Source organism: Lethenteron reissneri, chromosome 61 (assembly GCF_015708825.2).
Source record: "Lethenteron reissneri isolate LAM-NWPU_2019-01 chromosome 61, ASM1570882v1, whole genome shotgun sequence".
Classification (NCBI taxonomy): domain Eukaryota; kingdom Metazoa; phylum Chordata; class Hyperoartia; order Petromyzontiformes; family Petromyzontidae; genus Lethenteron; species Lethenteron reissneri.
In genome coordinates this window covers 6,998,441-7,020,951 of record NC_083839.1, presented here as the reverse complement: position 1 = coordinate 7,020,951, position 22,511 = coordinate 6,998,441, and the positions used below count along the sequence as shown (strand labels likewise).

Genomic DNA, 22,511 nt, shown 5'->3' with positions numbered 1-22,511 from the left:
AGTGCGTGGAGGGGAGTGGAGTGAGATGAGAGGGGAGAGGCAGGACAGTGAGTGGAGGGGAGTAGAGTGAGATGAGAGGGGAGAGGCAGGAGAGTGCGTGGATGGTAGAGGAGTGAGATGAGAGGGGAGAGGCAGGAGAGTGCGTGGAGGGGAGTAGAGTGAGATGAGAGGGGAGAGGCAGGAGAGTGTGCGGAGGGGAGTAGAGTGAGATGAGAGGGGAGAGGCAGGAGAGTGCGTGGAGGGGAGTAGAGTGAGATGAGAGGGGAGAGGCAGGAGAGTGCGTGGAGGGGAGTGTAGTGAGATGAGAGGGGAGAGGCAGGAGAGTGCGTGGAGGGGAGTGTAGTGAGATGAGAGGGGAGAGGCAGGAGAATGCGTGGAGGGGAGTGGAGTGAGATGAGAGGGGAGAGGCAGGAGAGTGCGTGGAGGATCTTGAAGACGCCGAGAGCGATCTCGGTATTGATTCGGCATTATATCGGGATCCGGTGGAGTGAGTGCAGAAAGTGGAATCTGGCAACGGAAATATGATGTGGAATCGTCACTCCTCCCCGACCCTCCCCCCCAATCATTTCATTCGTTCACTCATTCGTTTTACCCCTTCATTCGCTTACTCACCACTCGTATCCGTCCCCATCCCGGCTGTCGTTCGGCTGAGAGGCACTGTGACGTCACGTGGAGTCAACCCGCGCCCCGGTGGGGGGGAGGCAGCCCGGGACACGAATCTCCCCATCACTCCCCCCCACCACCTCACCCTACCCCCCACTACCTCACCCTACCCCCCACCATCTCACCCTACCCCCACCATCTCACCCTACCCCCCACCATCTCACCCTACCCCCCACCATCTCACCCTACCCCCCACCATCTTACCCTACCCCCCACCACCTCACCCAACCCCCCACCATCTCACCCTACCCCCCACCATCTCACCCTACCCCCCACTACCTCACCCTACCCCCACCACCTCACCCTACCCCACCATCTCACCCTACCCCCCACCATCTCACCCTACCCCCCACCATCTCACCCTCCCCCCCACTACCTCACCCTCCCCCCCACCATCTCACCCTACCCCCACCATCTCACCCTACCCCCCACCATCTCACCCTACCCCCCACCATCTCACCCTACCCCCCACCATCTCACCCTACCCCCACCATCTCACCCTACCCCCCACCATCTCACCCTACCCCCCACCATCTCACCCTTCCCCCCACCATCTCACCCTACCCCCCACCATCTCACCCTACCCCCCACCATCTCACCCTACCCCCCACCATCTCACCCTACCCCCCACCACCTCACCCTACCTCCCACCATCTCACCCTACCCCCCACCACCTCACCCTACCCCCCACCACCTCACCCTACCCCCCACCATCTTACCCTACCCCCCACCATCTCACCCTACCCCCCACCACCTCACCCTACCCCCCACCATCTCACCCTACCCCCCACCACCTCACCCTACCCCCCACCATCTCACCTTACCCCCACCATCTCACCCTACCTCCCACCACCTCACCTTACCCCCCACCATCTCACCCTACCCTCCACCATTTCACCCTACCCCCCACCATCTCACCCTACCCCCCACCACCTCACCCTACCCCCCACCATTTCACCCTAACCCCTACCATCTCACCCTACCCCTCACCATATCACCCTACCCCCCACCATCTCACCCTACCCCCCACCACCTCACCCTACCCCCCACCATCTCACCCTACCCCCCACCATCTCACCCTACCCCCCACCATCTCCGCCCTCCATTATATCAAGCGCACGTAGCCAGCTGAGATTATGGGAGGTTTGGTAGTAGACCCCTCTCTGCCTCTCATGCCTCCCCCCATGCCCCCCCCCCATGCCCCCCCCCCATGCCCCCCCCCATGCCCCCCGAATGTATCTCTTGATTACGACGATCGATACCGAAACGAGGCAGCCCGGGCCACTCGGCGGAGGCTGATTCGTCCGCGTGGGCCACCCACAATTCGCTTCAGCTTCACGTGTAAAATAAAAAACTAACGAACGAACACAAAATACACAAATAACGCAAATAGCACGAGTAACACGAGTAACCATCCGCAGGTACATTTGTAACTAAGAGCGGACTACGCGATTCTTAAGTTTGTAATCGAGAGGAAATAATGGCAAGGAAGAGACAGTGCTGGATTATCGTAGTAGCACAAGTAGCTACTACATATGTAGTAGTAGATGTAGTAGCTACTTATGTAGTAGCTACTACATACTACTCACGCTGGCACACATATGTAGTAGTAGCTACATATATAGTAGTAGCTACTACTACATATGTAGTAGCTACTACTACATGTGTGTGCCAGCTTACGTAGTAGTAGCTACGGGCCCCGCACTATCAAGGGCCCCGCGCTAAATGCTTTCCAGCTATCAATTCCGGATCGGTGATTCTGCACTTGCTCCATTACTATAGTACTATACCGCCTTCAACTTTTACAAACGACTGGGTGTTTACGGTTAGCGATTTGTCGCATTATCTGGCTGTGTAGCAAATGAAAAAATACAATTACTTTACTGTGCAAGTTAAACATTTATGTTTTAATATTCACGTGTTTTTTATACTGGTAGGAACCTCCTGGTTACACCAGCCCACAAGGGATTATTGTGTCCGTCCGTCCGTCGTGCGTGCAAAAATGGGAGGGGTGGGGCTGGGTGGAGAGGGGAGGGTGGGGAGGGGCTGGGTGGGGAGGGGGAGGGTGGAGAGGGGAGGGTGGAGAGGGGCTGGGTGGGGTTGGGTGGGGAGGGTGGGGCTGGGTGGGGAGGGCCTGGTCACCCCGTGGTGCCCTTATAAAACTCAACGTTTAACCTACTCACGCCGGCTTGTGCCCGCCCTCACAGTCGGCATATTTGCGGAATACACCATGCCGCCGTTGACCCTGGCCATTGACCGAGCAACCCAACGTTCCTACCAGCTCCCTCCGCAGGAATGTGTTTTATGGTCCCTTCATAACATACGCTACAGATCCCGCACTCGCTTAATCCGGCACTGATACTCAGAGACTCGTTACACACTCCGCCTCCCGCCTTGCCTGAGCAGCTTCAGTTTGGGTGACTCGAGGCGGCTGAACGGGCGCGGCACGGGCTGGAGAGGAGATGGAGCTGATGCGGTACGGGAGGATGTGGAACTGAGTGGACTTTGCCGATGAGCGGTACCAGCGGTGTCAAGATCGGCCTCCGTGGATGAGGAGGCTCGTGAAGGACGCTACTGCTGATGGGGAGTTGGAGGCAGTCGCCCTCCAGCAACAGCGGATGGAAGAGGAGCGACGCTCACAACAACAAGCGGAGCGTCGGGTGGCTAAAACGCAAGTTGGCTCAGTAGGGGGCACAGGTGGTGCATCTGCCAGTCACCTCAGTCACTCAACCCATGGCACCTGGGTATGTGCCGTGACCTCCTGCCGGCGAGCATTCGACACTTCACGTGGCCTCAAAGTGCACCTAGCCTGGCACGAGCGGCGTGGTGACGTCACCATGACTTCGTGGCGAATGGCAACTATTGTGTATATCTGTATGTATGCATTCCTGTCTGTGCCTACGCATGTTCTGTCCACTGCTGGACCCATATCTTTAACCTGCGAGCATTTTCTCATGCACGTGATCGTAATCTACGATTGAAATCATCATCATCACCATCATCATCCTCAACTTCATCATCATCAACCTCATGATCATCATCAACCTCATCATTATAACCATCAACCTCGTCATCACCAGCATCATCACATGTGAAGAGGAGACCTGCGATGGTTAAGCAGCATCTTTATCTTCAAGGCAACCTCAGACCTTACTTCCACTCATCATCGAAAACCAACCACGAACCCTCCAACTCCTCTCCCTCATATCGCCCCCCCCCTCCCACCTTTTCACATCTTTGTTAATCCTTCTGGGGCCAATCCGATCAGAGTACCCACCACTCGATAATCGGATGTGCGTGTCGTGTACGGCAGCGCTCCCGTGACCCTTGACCCGTTGTCACCTGGCGTTCGCGTGCGAGGATGTCACGAACGCATCCTCTTCACCAGGGGTCCTCAACCCCCGGGCCGCGAACCGGTAACCGGTCCGTGGCCTGTTAGGAACCGGGCCGCACAGCAGCATGAGGTGAGAGCGGTGAGTCCGCGCGTGGCCCGCCCCCATTACTCTTTGGTTCTTTCAGTAAAGTCACGTATAAAGATAAAATAATAAATTAAATACTAGCATACGACGTTTCGATTGCAACACATGAGCAATCATCATCAGGTATAAATGAAATAGAAACACAAATCTAGTATACTTAGAAATGTTATGTAATACAACAGAGAGTCGGATAACATAACAGCCCCCATTATTTTATTACACTGGTCAACACACTTTTTCTGGCATAAGATATTCCAACGGTTGTAAGGTAATTTTGGGGTGCTGATTCCAAATCTGGCATCAGTTTTTGTCTATCTCATCAGGTTTTTGAGATATCAAATATTGCATTTTCAATAAAAATGCAGAAGAAAAATATTCAATAAATGTGGATATCTACATAAAATGATATTATAAACACACTATAAAAATACAGCACCATATTTTAACACTAAAGCAGTCACTGACTCGCAACAACTTGCAATCATAAGTGACGGAGTTAATTTCGGGTAAAATCAATGAAAATTGGGTATGCCGATAGCATAAAAATGAGATGTGATAGAGCAAATCTGAGATCAGATTTGGAATCAGCACCCTGAAAACAGCTACAAAAATCCAGGCCAGAATTTTTTTTTTTGTTGACCAGTGTTATTGACCACTTCCATCCGCACCTCTCTCCGCACCGCTCACGTGTCTCAGTCACAGTGTTGGTGAGCCCACGAGCTGCTAACCTCTAGTAGCCAAAATGAGTAAAAAAACAAACGTCGCTGGAGAGCTTCTTTGAAAAGGGAAAAGACCCAATGATGAACCCCCCACTCCCCAGGTCCGTGAAAAAATTGTCTTCCACGAAACCGGTTCCTAATGCTAAAAAGGTTGGGATCGCTGCTCCATACCCGTAACGGAATCCCAACTTTAGCTTCGTCAGCTCAGCCCGAGTGGTCGCCCGCTCGCCGCTGGGACGCGAGACCCGTAGCGGGCAACAGAGCCCCTGGTGGCCGCTAAACCGCTGCGCCACCGCTCCCCACGTCAAACAAACACCGCCTGAAATCTTGACTTAGAGCTTACGTGACTGCGGGAATTCGTATTATTGCTAGGTACATATAACAAAAATAACCAAAACAAAAACTACGATCCAAAAATATAAACACCGCCTCCTCCACGCAACGCGCCACGCGCGCGCGCGGTGTCGTTCCGCAGAGGGGAGCCACCCTCGTCACGATGCTCGCTAATGACCGAGAGGGCCCTAGAGGATGCCAGCGACACCTTCCAATCACCGACTCGCCAACATCGTCACCGTGCCGTGGTGAGAAGTCGCGAATCTCAAACCTCCCACGGGTTCCACTCCCCCTCCGCACACCCCCCCCCCTCCCCGCAAACAATCTCAGTGTCCAACAATAATCGTCACCAGCCAATGCTGCACCCCCACGCTACAGCACGAGGAGGTTGGGGGTGGTGGGGGGGGGAGAAAGAAGAGCCGACGGATTCATCTTCTTGGATCTTTCGGTAAAGTCACGTAGAAGGGAAGTAATAAAATAATAAAAATAAAACATAATAAAATAATTCTCACGACGTTTCGGCCACAACGCAAGCAGCCGTCCTCATGTGAAGACCAGGTCTGTCGGGGAGACAGCGTCTGAATGAAACACCACCACGCTTGGAGCGTATATTTAAGCTGTGTTGGAAGGGGGGAAGGGCGCCTTGACAAAATAATTTGCATATCAAGAGGAATTTAGCATATTTATGCAAATTATTTTGTCAAGGCGCCCTTCCCCCCTTCCAACCCAGCTTAAATATACGCTCCAAGCGTGGTGGTGTTTCATTCAGACGCTGTCTCCCCGACAGACCTGGTCTTCACCTGAGGACGGCTGCTTGCGTTGTGGCCGAAACGTCGTGAGAATTATTTTATTATGTTTTATTTTTATTATTTTATTACTTTCCTTCTACGTGACTTTACCGAAAGAACCAAGTAGATTAATCCCTCCAGTCACGAATACTTTAAATCGAAGAAAAAGAGCTGAAGGTTTTGCAGTGAATGGGGAACAGGGAAGGGAGACGGGAGAGGGAAGGGGGGCAGAGAGCGAGAAGGGAATCGGAGGCAAAGGATGAGACAGGAAAGGGAGCAACTGGAGCCAACGGTGCGTGAGAGACGAGGGGAGGGAGGATGGGGAGGCTGCATCAGGGGCATTGACGCCGCCGCCGCTGCTGCTGCTGCACGGAGCGGCGTCTGTTTTCACAGTGGGCGGTGACGGGGAGAGGGGAGAGGGGTCAGAGTGTGGGGGAGGGGGCCCACACGGAAGTCACGTGGTTTACGGGAGGCTTGAGCTGATTTGAATCGAGAGATGCATACTCAGACAATTGTCATCTTTTCTACATTGGTCCCTCCACTTTAGAGCAGAGGTCACAAATGGGTTTTGATTCCTTACCCGTACCCGGCCGCACCAGGGTCGCAAACGGGTACCAGTACCCGGCCGGGTACGGATACGGGTTACCCGTACCCTACCCGATACCCGGCTGGGTACAGGTAGGGTACGGGTATCGGGTACCCGATTGCAACCTTTGGGATGAAGCCATGTTGCGGGCGCGGGTGGGTTGATTCTAGGAACTTGAATTGTGAGTCAAGACGTTGGGAAATGAGTGACAAACGGTTACTCACCAGTGACTCACGGCCTACCCGTACCCGTACCCGGCCGCACCAGGGTCACAAACGGGTACCCGTACCCGGCCGGGTACGGGTAGCCGGGTATCAGGTAGGGTACGAGTATCGGGTACCCGATTGCGACTTCTGCTTTAGAGGCCGACCGAAATTCGGTTTCGATTTCGGCGCCGAAAGTTGGCAAATGGCCTCTTTCGGCATACTTTCGGTTTCGTCCGAAAGTCTATTTTTTACTTTCGGTTTCGGTCGAAACCAAAAATTCAGTTTCGGTCGGCCTCTACTCCACTTTACACATCCCATCAGTCGCACTGCATTCTGGGAATGCGTTAGTGCAGTGCGATTGTAGCCCGGCACAAAGCAAAACTTTGGACCGGATTTCACTTTCAGTGTCTCATCAGCAGTACGGGAGATGTGCGGCGGACACGTTCCGTAAAATGGAAAAATCAAAGAATCAGCAAACTGTTGCCACTGTGGTGAAGCCTAAACCGTTGAACAGATCACCGATGAGTGTGTGCCACCCACGCACACCCTGGCGGTATCGCTGCAATCCACACAGCATCTACTACCGCCTCGGATTGGTTGAGGGGTCTTGACATTCATCTATGACGTCATGTCTACAATCCATACAGCATCTTGGATTGGTTGAGGGGCCTTGACATTCATCTATGACGTCATGTCTACAATCCATACAGCGTCTACTACCGCCTTGGATTGGTTGAAGGACCTTGACATTCATCTATGACGTCATGTCTACAATCCATACAGCATCTACTACCGCCTTGTATTGGTCGAAGGGCCTTGACATTCAACTATGACGTCATGTCTACAATCCATACAGCATCTACTACCGCCTCGGATTGGTTGAAGGACCTTGACATTGAACTATGACGTCATGTCTACAATCCATACAGCATCTACTACCGCCTCGGATTGGTTGAGGGTCTTGACATTGAACTATGACGTCATGTCTACAATCCATACAGCGTCTACTACCGCCTTGGATTGGTTGAAGGACCTTGACATTCATCTATGACGTCATGTCTACAATCCATACAGCATCTACTACCGCCTTGTATTGGTCGAAGGGCCTTGACATTGAACTATGACGTCATGTCTACAATCCATACAGCATCTACTACCGCCTCGGATTGGTTGAAGGACCTTGACATTGAACTATGACGTCATGTCTACAATCCATACAGCATCTACTACCGCCTCGGATTGGTTGAGGGTCTTGACATTGAACTATGACGTCATGTCTACAATCCGTACAGCATCTACTGCCGCCTCGGATTGGTTGAGGGTCTTGACATTGAACTATGACGTCATGTCTACAATCCATACAGCATCTACTACCGCCTCGGATTGGTTGAGGGTCTTGACATTGAACTATGACGTCATGTCTACAATCCATACAGCGTCTACTGCCGCCTCGGATTGGTTGAAGGGCCTTGAAATTGAACTATGACGTCATGTCTACAATCTATACAGCGTCTACTACCGCCTCGGATTGGTTGAGGGGCCTTAACATTCAACTATGACGTCATGTCTACAATCCATACAGCATCTACTACCGCCTTGGATTAGTTGAGGGGCCTTAACATTGAACTATGACGTCATGTCTACAATCCATACAGCATCTACTACCGCCTCGGATTGGTTGAGGGGCCTTAACATTCAACTATGACGTCATGTCTACAATCCATACAGCATCTACTACCGCCTCGGATTGGTTGAGGGGCCTTAACATTGAACTATGACGTCATGTCTACAATCCATACAGCGTCTACTACCGCCTCGGATTGGTTGAGGGGCCTTAACATTCAACTATGACGTCATGTCTACAATCCATACAGCATCTACTACCGCCTTGGATTAGTTGAGGGGCCTTAACATTCAACTATGACGTCATGTCTACAATCCATACAGGATCTACTACCCCCTTGGATTAGTTGAGGGGCCTTAACATTGAACTATGACGTCATGTCTACAATCCATACAGCATCTACTGCCGCCTTGGATTGGCTGAGGGGCCTTAACATTCATTTATGACGTCATGTCTACAATCCATACAGCATCTACTACCGCCTCGGATTGGTTGAAGGACCTTGACATTGAACTATGACGTCATGTCTACAATCCATACAGCGTCTACTACCGCCTCGGATTGGTTGAAAGGCCTTAACATTGAACTATGATGTCATGTCTACAATCCATACAGCGTCTACTACCGCCTCGGATTAGTTGAAAGGCCTTAACATTGAACTATGACGTCATGTCTACAATCCATACAGCATCTACTACCGCCTTGTATTAGTTGAGGGGTCTTAACATTGAACTATGACGTCATCTCTACAATCCATACAGCATCTACTGCCGCCTCGGATTAGTTGAGGGGCCTTCACATCGAACTATGACGTCATCTCTACAATCCATACAGCATCTACTACCGCCTCGGATTGGTTGAGGGGCCTTAACATTCAACTATGACGTCATGTCTACAATCCATACAGCATCTACTACCGCCTCGGATTGGTTGAGGGGCCTTAACATTGAACTATGACGTCATGTCTACAATCCATACAGCGTCTACTACCGCCTCGGATTGGTTGAGGGGCCTTAACATTCAACTATGACGTCATGTCTACAATCCATACAGCATCTACTACCGCCTTGGATTAGTTGAGGGGCCTTAACATTCAACTATGACGTCATGTCTACAATCCATACAGGATCTACTACCCCCTTGGATTAGTTGAGGGGCCTTAACATTGAACTATGACGTCATGTCTACAATCCATACAGCATCTACTGCCGCCTTGGATTGGCTGAGGGGCCTTAACATTCATTTATGACGTCATGTCTACAATCCATACAGCATCTACTACCGCCTCGGATTGGTTGAAGGACCTTGACATTGAACTATGACGTCATGTCTACAATCCATACAGCGTCTACTACCGCCTCGGATTGGTTGAAAGGCCTTAACATTGAACTATGACGTCATGTCTACAATCCATACAGCGTCTACTACCGCCTCGGATTGGTTGAAGGACCTTGACATTGAACTATGACGTCATGTCTACAATCCATACAGCGTCTACTACCGCCTCGGATTAGTTGAAAGGCCTTAACATTGAACTATGACGTCATGTCTACAATCCATACAGCATCTACTACCGCCTTGTATTAGTTGAGGGGTCTTAACATTGAACTATGACGTCATCTCTACAATCCATACAGCATCTACTGCCGCCTCGGATTAGTTGAGGGGCCTTCACATCGAACTATGACGTCATCTCTACAATCCATACAGCATCTACTACCGCCTCGGATTAGTTGAGGGGTCTTGAGATTAAACTATGACGTCATGTCTACAATCCATACAGCGTCTACTACCGCCTCGGATTAGTTGAGGGGTCTTGAGATTGAACTATGACGTCATCTCTGCAAACTGCTGCATCGTTTTGGTGCAAGCAAATTGCTTGCATTAGTTATACTTTCGAGGCCACACGCGGAGTTTGTTGTTGTTGTTGTTTCTCCACCACCGCCCACGCAGCAGGAGCAGCAGCATCACATCGGCATAGCTGTCAACCCATACGGTTGTGGGGCCGTCCATAAATGACGTCACGCACCTGGAGGGGGGGTCAGATATTTGTAACGATGTGTGACGAGGGGGGGGGGGAGGTTTGAGAAATGTGACGTCACATCAAAATGCGCAACTTTAAATAAATATAGACAACACGTTCTACTTAATTAAATAGACTTTTTAATCAATGTTTTCTCCTACGACATCAGAGTGCAGCGGCACATTAAATACGCACTACAATGACAATAGTTTAAAGCGATTTGGAGCATGTAAAAAAAAATTGGGGGGGGGGGGGCAGAGCTTTGTGACGTCATATTTGATGGGGGGGGGGGGGGTCTGACTTTTGTGACGCCGTGTGACGAGGGGGGTGGGGGTCAAAAATCGTCCAAAATCGTGTGACGTCATTTACGGACGGCCCCTTACCCGTGTTCTTGTACAGATAACTTTAGTTTTCAGGCGTGCAGCCGTTACAATACGACCAATTTGTTTGTGTTTCTCCCTTTTGATTTCAAGTTCAAAGTTAATTTATTTTCATGTATTAGGTGTATAGCCCTGTGAGCCATTCGGATCTTGAATCGGGTGCAACCGCAACAAACAAAAAACAAAAACATGAACAAAAAAACATCTTAAAGTGACTGTGTGACTGAGTGCAAACAGAAAATCCAAGAAAAGACAGCAAAATATTGCAGAAAAAGCACCGTACACAAAAATGTGCAAACATCCCAGTGGGATGCAAGTCAAACAACAACAACCACAAGACAACTTATATTATGGCCATCAGTCTAACTCTGTACGACAACAAACAAACATGGCCAAACCAAAAAACTGATCGAAAATCACCAAAATAAAGCCATAAAATCTATGAAACAGTAATCATAGGAACTGTGACCGAATTTTCACAATAAACGACGTTAACAACATGTACTACCAAACTCTGCAGCCATAGCTGGCTGCATGAGTCACTCCACAACAGTAGGAGCATCAGTCGGAGTATCAACATTTTTCAATGCACCTTTAAGATCAGCGCACTAAATGAAAACACAGATGATAGGTCTCTGCAGGATGAACGTTGAGATTTATAAGAGCACGGGGTGACCAGTAACTTCAGTAAGGTCTGAATTGGTCTGTAATAACGTAGGGCATTGATCCGACATCAAAACGGCGAATGCGCTGCCCATACTCGCGCCATTTCAGGTGCTCCGCTCCCGTTTAAATTCACTCTACAAAGCGTGGGACAAAACATCTATCACACATCTGTCAGCGGATGTTACCCGCTGCCCGAGTGAGCGTACGCGTGTGTGTGGGTACGAGTGGGGAGCGGTGGCATAGTGGTTAGCGCGCTGCACTACGAACCCGGATACCCAAGTTCGATTCCCGTTCACGGCCAAACACCAGTGACGATTATCTGAGCCGGTTATGGGCCGCCCCTAGGTCGCATCAGCCTCAAATTAGTCACCTGGTGTGGTGCGTAAACATCGCCACTGGGGAGACAAAGGCGGCCGGGCGTGGTGCTGGCCACCCACCCCCCTCGTGTGCCGTGACGGCCTTCACAGGTGCCACTCGCTAACAGAACTTGCCCCAACAGTCTGTTACAGGCTATATGGGGGATCTTTGTCTTTGCGTGCGTGAGTAAAGTAGGTGGAGCGGTGGCGCAGTGGTTTGTGCGCTGGGCTACGGCCCCTGTCGACCCGAGTTCGATTCCAGCTCATCTGGTGATTATATGAACCTGTGCTGGACCCTCCCCTAGGTCGATTCAGCCTCCAACGAGTACCTAGCGCAGTATGCAATAGACATCAGCACTGGGGAGACAAAGGCGGTCGGGTGCTAGCCACACGGGACCCTTCGTGTGACGTGTTGACAGTCAGTTGTGTCCATATTGGGGGATCTTTGTGTGGTTTTCATCTCGTGGTAGGAGAACTTTGCACACACACATATATATTTGAAACCTTTGCCAAGTCAGCCGCGGTAGTTGTACGCATGTGCCAGTCCCCGTCTCAGGAATGTGGAATTCCCCCAGTTGGTGCACGTGTGTGGGTGTGTGCGCGTGTTTCTACCCCCGCCACGTGGATCGCTGCAGTACTGCGCGCCCTCTGGATATTCAGACTCAGAATATTCACTTACGGCTGGAGAAATCTGATGAGCTATGAAGCTCTTTTTCACAGACGTCCAGTCGAAGCACGTGGTAAGAACGTCACAACAACGAGCAGTACAAACACACGATGGTCGTGCAAAGTACGAAAAAGGTAAACAAATCACCCAAACACAAACAAATACAACACGAAATCATCCGTTCTAGATTTGACACATTCGTGACTGCAAGGATTCATACTCGTGACTTCACCGAAAAAACCTAAGAGTACGAAATCATCCCCAATCCTACCAGGCAAAGCCCCACTGAGGCATCAACTTATTCTGCAGAAGCAACCTGGCGATCACAATGATAGCTCAACAAAGTGGCCACATAATTTGGACAAAAATAGCGCCAAAATCATCTAAAATCTCAACTGCGCGTTGCTAAATGTGGAGGGAAGAACCGGAGGGCACGGAGAGGAAATGCACGGGGAGAGAGAAACACCGCAAACTCCAAATACACAGCAGCAGGCGTCAGGGTCGGGATCGAACCCACCACCTCATGTACACCAGGCGAGGTAGTTAACATCTCCTAGCCACCGTGATGATGATGATGACAGAGAGACACGCAAACTCCAAATATACAATCTTAATTATGGAGCTTTCGTGACTGCAGGAATTATTCTTTGGTTCTTTCGGTTAAGTCACGTCTAAATATACAGCAGCAGGCGTCAGGGTCGGGTTTTAACCCACGACCGCCTGTACGCCAGGCGAGGTAGTTAACATCTCCTAGCCACCGTGATGATGATGAGAGAGAGACACTGCAAACTCCAAATATACAGCAGCAGGCGTCAGGGTCGGGATCGAACCTTGGACCTCCTGTACACCAGGCGAGGTAGTTAACATCTCCTAGCCACCGTGATGATGATGAGAGAGCGAGACACGCAAACTCCAAATATACAGCAGCAGGCGTCAGGGTCGGGATCGAACCCACGACCTCCTGTAGACCAGGCGAGGTAGTTAACATATCCTAGCCACCGTGATGATGATGAGAGAGAGAGACACGCAAACTACAAATATACAGCAGCAGGCGTCAGGGTCGGGATCGAACCCACGACCTCCTGTAGATCACGCGAGGTAGTTAACATCTCCTAGCCACCGTGATGATGATGATGAGAGAGAGACACGCAAACTCCAAGTATACAGCAGCAGGCGTCAGGGTCGGGATCGAACCTTGGACCTCCTGTAGACCAGGCGAGGTAGTTAACATCTCCTAGCCACCGTGATGATGACGAGAGAGAGAGAGACACGCAAACTCCAAATATACAGCAGCAGGCGTCAGGGTCGGGATCGGGATCGAACCTTGGACCTCCTGTTCACCAGGCGAGGTAGTTAACATCTCCTAGCCACCGTGATGATGATGAGAGAGCGAGACACGCAAACTCCAAATATACAGCAGCAGGCGTCAGGGTCGGGTTTGAACCCACGACCTCCTGTAGACCAGGCGAGGTAGTTAACATCTCCTAGCCACCGTGATGATGATGAGAGAGAGACACCGCAAACTCCAAATATACAGCGGCAGGCGTCAGGGTCGGGATCTAACCCACGACCTCCTGCACACCATGCGAGGTACTTAACATCTAGCCACCGTGGTGATGATGATGATGAGAGAGAGAGAGACACGCAAACTCCAAATATACAGCAGCAGGCGTCAGGGTCGGGAGCGAACCCACGACCTGCTGTATACCAGGCGATGTAGTTAACATCTCCTAGCCACCGTGATGATGATGAGAGAGAGAGACCACAAACCTCAAATATACAGCAGCAGGCGTCAGGGTCGGGGTCGAACCTTGGACCTCCTAGATACCATGCGAGGACGATAACATCTCGCCATCGTGGTGTCCCTTTATTAACGTAGTTCAACGCATTTGTCAATGCAATAGGCGACGTTTCGGGCAAAAGCCCTTCTTCATAGCATGTGTAATAGAGAGACAAAATGGGTAGGAATTGTTGAATATATAATCGTCACCTCGACCTGTTTTCTGGTTGAACGTATTGCAGTGAGTGGTGCACAAGCACACACAACAACAGCTCATAACAACAATGTGCCAGTAACACTGACCTCAATATAAGCATATAATGAGCAACGTTTCGGATAATGGCCCTTGTTCATAGCAGAATTTGAAACTTTTTCTGCTACGAAGGACCATTGCTCATCATCCCTACGAGGGTCGATAAAATGAGTACCACTTTGTGGGGAAATCAGCAGCGGTTGACCGGAAAAAGCGAGCGAACCTTCAAGCGAGCCTGACTCTACTGATGATACACTGAATGTCAAAACCACTCCTTGCCTATAACATCCGGCAGTTTTACCAGCATTGGTTCATCGCGTGAATTATTTTATTTCTACCTACGTGACTTTACCGAAAGAACCAAAGAGTATAGCAGGGGCGGTTTCTTCATTAGGGCGATTGGGCGACGCACCACCAATGTCATTCAACCACAGAGTCACGCTAGCCGTCACTGTGCCTCTGGATATAGTCCAATCAGCGTCATGTCACGTTCTGTGGAGTACCGCCTTTTTTTGGGCGATTTCACTCCGGCTGAGAATCGCCCCGAGTGGCCCCATAGACTTACATTCAAAGATGTTTTTTTTCGAACGGCGGGCGCTCCAATGCATTCTCTATGGCTTCCGGGAGGGCTCGCCCTAACGTGCTTACGTCATCATACGTAAGCACGTTTCATCCAACAATATAATTTGTCGCCACCTAGTGGAATCCTTAATAAAATTAACTTGAGTGGATTGTGTTAATAGTGAGTATAGAAACAAACAAGATGTATTGTAAGAGTCACTTTATTTTTCATTAATATTAAAGAAGTGAAGTTGCCTTTACATGCTTAAGCTGTTAATTTATCCATTGCATGGGTGGACCTTATCATTATCAATCATCCAGACATTTGCCCCCCCTGAGAGATTTTGCAGGAGCCGCCACTGCTTTGTGGGGAAATCAACAGCGGTTGACCGGAAAAAGCGAGCGAACCTTCAAGCAAGCCTGACTCTAGTGATGATACACTGAATGTCAAAACCACTCCTTGCCTATAACATCTGGCAGTTTGACCATCATTGGTTCATCGCGTGAATTATTTAATTTCTACCTACGTGACGTCACCGAAAGAACCAAAGAGTATAGATTCCTGCAGTCACGAAAGCTTCAAATCAAGATTGTAGAGACACGATCACGTGGTCTCCCCGCTGTTGCGCCAGTCACAGTGGGGGAATGGACGCTGAGCACTGGGAGAGCCTCCATTGGTGGGTTGGAAGGACACGTGACCGGGAGCGGAGAGCTCAGGTCGGGACGCAGCAGGGGGCGTGGTAGAGGGCGGGGCGAGGGGATAAAGGGGGGGGCGCCGAGGGGGTAGGGGCCGTCCATAAATGACGTCACGCGATTTTGGACAATTTTTTGACCCCCCCCCCCCCTCGTCACGCGCCGTCTAAAAAAGTCAGACCCCCCCCCTCAAATATGACGTCACAAAGCTCTGCCAAACCCCCCCATAATAAAACATGCTTCAAATCGCTTTAAACTATTGTTATTGGTGTGCGTATTTAATTCGGCGCTGCACTCTGATGTTGTAGGAGAAAACATTTATTATGAAGTCTATTTAATGAAGTAGAACGTGTTGTCTATATTATTTTAAAGTTGCGCATTTTGATGTGACGTCACATTTCTCACCCCCCCCCCCTCGTCACACATCGTCACAAATGTCTGACCCCCCCCCCCTCCCAGGTGCGTGACGTCATTTATGGACGGCCCCTTAGCTGGAAATCGTGGGTTCTGTAGCGTGTGATCTACAGACCCGTTCGCTAGCTAACTCACACACACAGTGACCGGTATAGGGCAGAATAGCCACACTTGATAATAGAACCCGGTGATCAGTTGGTTGTTTATTAATAAAGAATTGCCTCCGCTGAACAGTGTGTGTGCCTCCGAAATGACACACGCTACACGAGTCTGACTCTGCTGATGATACACTGAATGTCGAAACCAGTTTTTGCCTATAACATCTCGCAGTTTTACCAGCATTGGCTCAAGCGAGTCTGGCTCTGCTGATGAGACACTGAATGTCGAAACCAGCTCTTGCCTATAACATCTGGCAGATTTACCAGCATTGTTCCAAGCTAGTCTGACTATACTGATGATACACTGAATGTCAAAACCACTTCTTGCCTATAACATCTGGCAGTTTTACCAGCATTGGCTCAGGCGAACCTGATTTTTCTGATGAGACACTGAATGTCAAAACTACTCTTTGCCTATAACATCTGGCAGTTTTACCAGCATTGGTTCATGCGAGTCTGACTGCTGATGAGACAGTGAATATCAAAACACGCTCTTGCCTATAACATCTGGCAGTTTTACCAGCATTGTTTCAAGCTAGTCTGACTCTACTGATGAAACACTGAATGTCAAAACCAGTTTTTGTCTTTAACATCCAGCAGTTTTACCAGCATTGGTTCATGCGAGCCTGACTCGAGCTTGACAATGGGACACGGAATGTCAAAACACGTTTAGAGGTCTTCTCGTATTGAACCAATGCTGCGGACATTGTACATTCCCAGAAGGAAGGCCGTGTGGCTGATGGGATGTGGTAAACCAGGGGTGGGGAACGTCCGGCCCGTGGGCCGTACAAGGCCCGCGAAATCATTTGGTGTGGCCCTGCCAAGGCAACTGCAGGCGGGACTCGAAATTCAATAAATCTCGGAGCAAACCTGGAAAAGCAGTTGCGAGTAGCAGCAACATCATCAATACCAGCTAACATCACACGCCTCGCCAAAGAGAAGCCGTTCCAGCCATCACATTAGGGGCGAGTTATTTAAATGTTTGACCAAATATAACGGGCTAATTTTTAAGTTGATAATTTTGTATGGCCCGCAAATGATGTCATAAATATCGAAATGGCCCTTGGCAGAAAAAAGGTTCCCCACCCCTGTTCTAAAACAACAGCTTGCGTTGTTTTCTGTAGAGGTGACGGGCAGACATTTGTGAATAAGGTTAATTGGCTGTCATACTCTTTGTTTTTTTCGGTAGGTGGGAACGCTGCAGCCCCTAAAGGCCCCCCACGACTTAATCCGACCCCCGGCTGCCCCCCTTGCACGGCTTGACCCTTCGTCCTGTAAGGACAGAACAATGACCCTTGGGCTACACACATTTCACACCCTTTAAAACAGTCTGCCTCAGCAGCGGACCATGCTTTTCCCCCTGATGACGGACGCTTGTGTTGCGCCCGAAACGTCGTCATTTAATTTAGTTGTTTTCATTTATTTTATTTTATTTTTTACTCACGTGACTTTACCGAAAAAAAAACAAGAGTATGAATCCTTGCAGTCACGAAAGCTTCAAATCTAGAATTAATTGGCTGTCATTTGTGGCCAGGTCGCTTCTGAAAAATAAGTAAACTCAGTGGCATTTTACCTGGTAAGTTGCAAAGAATATAGTTCAGTGTTATTTGTTTATGTTAAGTGTTTTGTTTACCATTTTCTATATTTTGCACTCATATCGTGTTGTTTTTTTAATTGTTGTGGTAACGTTCTGACCCCGTGACCCTTCTGGACATCTGGCTAAAAGAAAGAGCTTAATAGCTAATCGGATTCCTTGGAGTATAAATAAATATTCTGATTCTGGTTACTTGGTCACTTTGATAACACTGTGTAACAATTTTTTTTTGTTCCTGGGTAGTAAGTGTTATTTCCTAATTGCTTATGTCTCCAAAGTACAGAAAATTTCTATTATTCTCCCACAAACTTTGCTTTTGTGACCAGGATATTGATATTTTGAAATGTTCCTATTTTCAATGAGAAAACGTGTGCATTTGTGTCATTCTTTCACGCAAAGTCCTGGTCACAAAAGCTAAGTTTTGCGGGGAATAATAGCCATTTTCTATACTTTTGAGGCATAAACAATAAAAACAGAACACTTAGTTCCCAGGAACAAAAATTGTGTTACATAGTGCAATCCACAACGAATCGATTCCCCAAAATTGAAACAAAAAATCGAACATACCGCGCCCTTCGATTCTATTTTTATCTTTTAAAACAAAAACGATTCACGGGGAATCGAACCTCGACACTTTTTTGTGTTCGGGGACAGTGGCGGTGGGGTGGACAGAGACGTTCGTGGAATCGCCTTCAAAATAACAAAACCCTCGATCCACAGAATCGAAGTTCCGGTGACGTCTCCACTTCAGCGGGCGGGAGTGGGTGGGGGTAGTTGGGGGTGGGGGGAGGAGGAGTAGGAGGCGACGCGGCCATGAGCGACTGTGGCGGCGGTGTCGGCAGCGGTGGTGTTGGACTGCGCTTCGGGCAGTCCCCTCGGCCCGGTAAGGGGGGTCCCCGGGGCTATCGCTTGAAAGGGCCCCCCCCAAACTCCTCCTTCGGCTACCCCCCTATCTCTTGCCAGGCCCCTGAGGATTCCTGGGTTGTCCGTGGCCGCGGCGTTTCGAGGACCCCCCCTCAGCGCCGTCCGCACTGGGCCACGCGGAGCCCGCGGCGGCCGCCCGCCCGCCTCCTCCTCCTCTTCCCTTCTCCCAACTTCATCTCACTTCCACTCGGCTGGCGGCGGGGGGAGATGTTGTGGGTTGCGAGTTGTTTTATCCGAGGGCGGAGTTGATTTGCCGTCGTTGGCGTTGCTGTGTTTCGGTCAACACCGTCGGTTGTTTGTTGGGGAGTCGAGGCCTAGTGTCCCGGGTAATCCGCTCGAGCCCCCCCGCCTAGGCTGGATTTCCCGCGGCTCAAGGCTCGCCCTTGCCCGGCGGAGCGAGGCGGTGTAGGGGGGGGTGGGGTTGGAAGGTCCCGAGGGAAATTATTTTTTTTTTTGGGGAGGGCGAGGTTCTTGCACGGAGAATTCGTGGCATTTGTCGTGAATCCGGTAGCAGCGACAGTAGCAACAGTAGCGGAAACTGCGATGGCATTAGCATTAGCATCGGCAGTACAATCGGCATCACCCTAATCATCGGCAGCAGCTTAACCCACACCATCGCCAGCGTCGTCGTCATCATCATTGGGAGCATTGAGCAGATTTAGAAGCATGATAATCGGCAGCAACGGCAGCATTGTCGTTGTAGTCAGCATCATTCGCAGAAGTAAGGCGATCCCACATCATTACAGTACCGACGTCATCACGAAAGTAATCAGAGACACATCAACGCACTCATAGATAATGATCTCCATCACGATCAGCGTCATTATTGCTGCCGTCATCATCATGAACACAATCATATCTCCAACATGAATCATCACCATACTCGTCAAAATCGTGAAGCACCGCCATCATCGTCGTCACAATCATCATTACTATCCTCGCAATAATTATCAACATCACTGGCTTCATCGTCAATCACGATCATCACCCTCAAAACCACCACATATCTTTCTCATCATTACCCTCACAACCATCATTGCCATCAACGCCTCCATTATGCGCGCAAACTTCACATGCCCGTACGCCCACCACTATCATCGTTATCATCGCCACCATGATCACAATCACGATCTTCATTACCACCATGGCCACCCACCACCACCGTCATCACAATCTTCACCACCACGATCATTATCACAATCCTCAATCGCCATCATAATCGCTATCTCCATCATCGGCAGAGTTAACGGGAGACCCGGCCGTCTTTGTCACGGAGTGCCAAACACCGGCCCGTTTCGCACCCCCCGCCAACTCCACGGATCTCGAGTTCCCGTGTCCCAAGTGAGACACGGGGAGCGGTCGGGAGGATGTATGCGGCCTCGTCACAGTAACGTGGACACCGGGGTTTTGTTCATCCAGTCATCCGCGTGCGTGCGTCTTCTCACGGTCGTTCCCAAGTGGCGCCCACCCACAACACGGAGACGGGGAGCTTGTAGTGGTGGGGCGGTCGGAATGGGATTTGATGTGGGATGTACACGGACTCGTCGCGGGAACGTTGGATGTACTCGATATGTATTTGCCCCCCCCCCCCGCCCACTATGAAGGCGAGAGCGCGAGAGAGAGAGTGAGTGATGTGGGTCACGGCGGGAGACCGGTGTGGGACTTCAGGAGGAGGAGGGAGGAGAGGACACGTGTGATTGTGGCGGGCAATCATTTCTTTGTGTGTGTGTGCTGTGTTGGATGTGGTGCTTGGTGTGTGTGTGCGGGTGGTTGTAGGTTTGCGTTTGGGTTATGTTGTGGTATGCGTGTTGAAATGTTTTAGTGTCCTGATGTTTTATTGTGTTACGTACTTTTAGTTTTAGTGTGTCTAGTGTGTGTGCGCCGTGTGTTATGCCGTAATGTTTTAGTGAGTGTGGTTGTGTGTAGTTATATTGTACTATGCCTGCCAATTTTTTCGAAGTGTGTAATATTTATATTGTACGTTGTGTGATGTGTGGAATGTTTTTTTGTGCGTGGTTGTGATGTGCTGTCTGGTGTATGGTGTTCGTTGTATCTTAGTGTGGAGTAGTGTGTGGGTTAATGCTGTAATGTGTAGCAGTGTGTGTGTGTTGTGATGTTTTAGTGTGTGGTGTATGCAGTGTATTCTTCTCGTGAGTGGTTGTTGTGTGTAGTGTAATGTTGTAGTGAGTGTGTGTGTAGTGTAATGTTTTGGTGAGTGTGTGTAGTGTAATGTTTTAGTGAGTGTGTGTGTAGTGTAATGTTTTAGTGAGTGTGTGTGTAGTGTAATGTTTTAGTGAGTGTGTGTGTAGTGTAATGTTTTAGTGAGTGTGTGTGTAGTGTAATGTTTAGTGAGTGTGTGTGTAGTGCTATGTTTTAGTGAGTGTGTGTAGTGTAATGTTTTAGTGTGTGTGTAGTGTAATGTTTTAGTGAGTGTGTAGTGTTTTAGTGAGTTAGTGAGTGTGTGTGTGTAGTGTAATGTTTTAGTGAGTGTGTGTGTAGTGTTTTAGTGAGTGTGTGTAGTGTAATGTTGTAGTGAGTGTGTAAGTGTAGTGTAATGTTGTAGTGAGTGTGTATGTGTAGTGTAGTGTTTTAGTGAGTGTGTGTGTAGTGTAGTGTTTTAGTGTGTGTGTGTAGTGTAATGTTTTAGTGAGTGTGTGTAGTGTAATGTTGTAGTGTGTGTGTAGTGTAATGTTTTAGCGAGTGTGTGTGTAGTGTAATATTTTAGTGAGTGTGTGTGTAGTGTAATGTGTTAGTGAGTGAGTGTAGTGTAATGTTGTAGTGAGTGTGTGCGTGTAGTGTTTTAGAGAGTGTGTGTAGTGTAATGCTGTAGTGAGTGTGTGAGTGTAGTGTAATGTTTTAGTGAGTGTGTGTGTAGTGTAATGTTGTAGTGAGTGTGTGTGTAGTGTAATGTAGTGAGTGTGTGTGTAGTGTAATGTTGTAGTGAGTGTGTGTGTGTAGTGTAATGTTGTAGTGAGTGTGTGCATGTAGTGTAATGTTGTAGTGAGTGTGTGCGTGTAGTGTAATGTTTTAGTGAGTGTGTAGTGTGATGTTTTAGTGTGTGTGTGTAGTGTAATGTTTGAGTGAGTGTGTGTAGTGTAATGTTTTAGTGAGTGAGTGTGTGTAGTGTAATGTTTTAGTGAGTGTGTGTGTAGTGTAGTGTTTTAGTGTGTGCGTGTAGCTTAAGGTTTTAGTGTGTGTAGTGTAGTGTAATGTTTTAGTGAGTGTGTGTGTAATGTTTTAGTGAGTGTGTGTGTAATGTTTTAGTGAGTGTGTGTGTAATGTTTTAGTGAGTGTGTGTGTAATGTTTTAGTGAGTGTGTGTGTAATGTTTTAGTGAGTGTGTGTGTAATGTTTTAGTGAGTGTGTGTAGTATAATGTTTTAGTGAGTGTGTGTGTAGTGTAATGTTTTAGTGAGTGTGTGTGTGTAGTGTAATGTTTTAGTGAGTGTGTGTGTGTAGTGTAATGTTTTAGTGAGTGTGTAGTGTAATGTTTTAGTGAGTGTGGTAGTGTGATGTTTTAGTGAGTGTTTGTGTGTAGTGTAATGTTTTAGTGAGTGTGTAGTGTAATGTTTTAGTGAGTGTGTGTGTAATGTTTTAGTGAGTGTGTGTAGTGTAATGTTTTAGTGAGTGTGTGTAGTGTAATGTT

The 22,511-nt window shown here is 49.1% G+C and overlaps 2 protein-coding genes across 7 annotated transcripts in view; both read left to right on the top strand.

The window, feature by feature from the left end:
* Positions 1-22,511, top strand: part of LOC133358273 (G protein-activated inward rectifier potassium channel 1-like) — a 77,193-nt gene that overhangs the window by 26,499 nt on the left and 28,183 nt on the right. The gene's annotated exons all lie outside the window — the stretch shown is intronic.
* LOC133358351 (TPR-containing protein DDB_G0280363-like) overlaps positions 18,693-22,511 on the top strand; it is a 45,477-nt gene continuing 41,658 nt past the window's right edge. For all 6 annotated transcript variants that reach the window (XM_061576638.1, XM_061576637.1, XM_061576635.1 and 3 more), the window contains exon 1: positions 18,693-18,826. The gene's annotated coding sequence lies outside the window, so the exon portion shown is untranslated. The remainder of the gene's footprint in view (positions 18,827-22,511) is intronic.